The sequence below is a fragment of the Camelina sativa genome, chromosome 16 (assembly GCF_000633955.1).
Source record: "Camelina sativa cultivar DH55 chromosome 16, Cs, whole genome shotgun sequence".
Classification (NCBI taxonomy): domain Eukaryota; kingdom Viridiplantae; phylum Streptophyta; class Magnoliopsida; order Brassicales; family Brassicaceae; genus Camelina; species Camelina sativa.
In genome coordinates this window covers 23174029-23175606 of record NC_025700.1, presented here as the reverse complement: position 1 = coordinate 23175606, position 1578 = coordinate 23174029, and positions in this window count along the sequence as shown.

The window sequence follows — 1578 nt, the reverse complement described above, 5'->3', positions numbered from 1 at the left end:
GGAGCTGGGAGGCGAATGCTCCCCTGATTACCGTCAGGGCCACCGTACCGGTATGTGTAGAAGGGGTTGGCTAACTGGATGACTCGGGAGTGGACCAGATGCTGTATGTCAATGCGCTCCCTCTGCTCTACACGAGAATACCTCGTCAGATCGATCCGCATGTTCTCAAAAAGATGAGTGAGAAGGCTGCCAATCCTCTCGGTACGGCCAGAAGTCTTGTGCTTAGCAGCACAGATCGTCTCAGCGAAGTGCATAGCCATGTTGCACCGCACGTCAGATGGAGCAGGTGCGCCAGGAAACAGAGCATGTGCTCCGGGTTCCGCGGGTGTCAAAAAGCTGCACCCCAAGTACAACATCAGCAAATCGTCGTGGTGGACCTTGTTCCCGATGTCACGGTTGAAGACGAGGTTGCTGAAGACGCGGGAGGCGATCCTGACTGCGGGATGCGAGATGCTCGTCTGGCTGGCCTTGTTGGAGCGGTAGGGCCCCGAAGCTATCAAGCTCCAAAAGGTGGCTGCCTGTGGGAACTTCCTCGGGAAGCTCATGTTCTCGTCCTCGAGATAGAACCCGTAATGGAGGCCGAAGTCATGCAGGGGCAATTCGTAACGGCGCCCGCCAGCCTTAAAAGAGAATGTGGCGCCGGCGATGGATTTCTTATTGGGGTCAGCGTGTGTGAGTGTGGCGGAGGCGAGGCACTGGCGGACCAAGTCAGGGTATAAGTCTCCCTCCCAAGTGGTAAAGATCCCAACACGCGCTTGGCACAATATCTGGTAGACTTGGTCGTGCAAGCCGAGCATCTTGAGCGTGTCATCACAAAGAGTGCGGGTGGGCTCGATCTTTACGGCCAGCAGCTTGTTGTATTGGTTGGCGTCCCTCTGGTCCCAAACCGTGTCAGACTCAGCGGGTAACAAGTCATCGTTCAAGTTGAACGGTTCTCCCTCACACCGTGGCCACGGGAATGATTGTGAATCGTCGGTCGGTCTCTTTGTTGTGCTCTTTCTTCCTGAGGTAGAGCGTCTAGGGGCCATCTGTACCTCGAGTGTGTGCTTAAATGGACTAGAGATTGAGGATTGTGGTGGATAATGAAGCAACCTAGTCTCAAAAATCACTGAAATCGGTCTAGTTTTGAAAGAGTTAGCAATGGGAGAGAAAGAGAGCTTCGACGACGACGAGGAGAAGGAGAGAAGAAAAAAGAAAGAAGAAAAGAGAGAAGGGTTTGTGATTTGGTGGGTTACCTGGGCCTGGGCCTGAAATTCATTAACTTACCTGGCCCAATCGCTCTTCTCTGTTTCTTCTTTTGTTTTCAGTTTGCCGAGCATGTGCATCTGGTTGCTCGCGTCCGCCGAGCATGTGCTCCGCATCTTCCCCTTTTTTCTCAGTTCGCCGAGCATGTTCACCGGGTTGCTCGCGTCCTGCGAGCATGTGCTCCGCATTTTTTTTTTCAACATTCCTGAAACCAAAAAGAGAAGAAACAAATCCTAAAAAGAAAAAGAAAAAGAAAAACTCAGCAATATATACCTGGTGGGTTGCCTCCCACCCAGCGCTTGTTTTAAGTCATTAGCTTGACTCGAAAGCTCC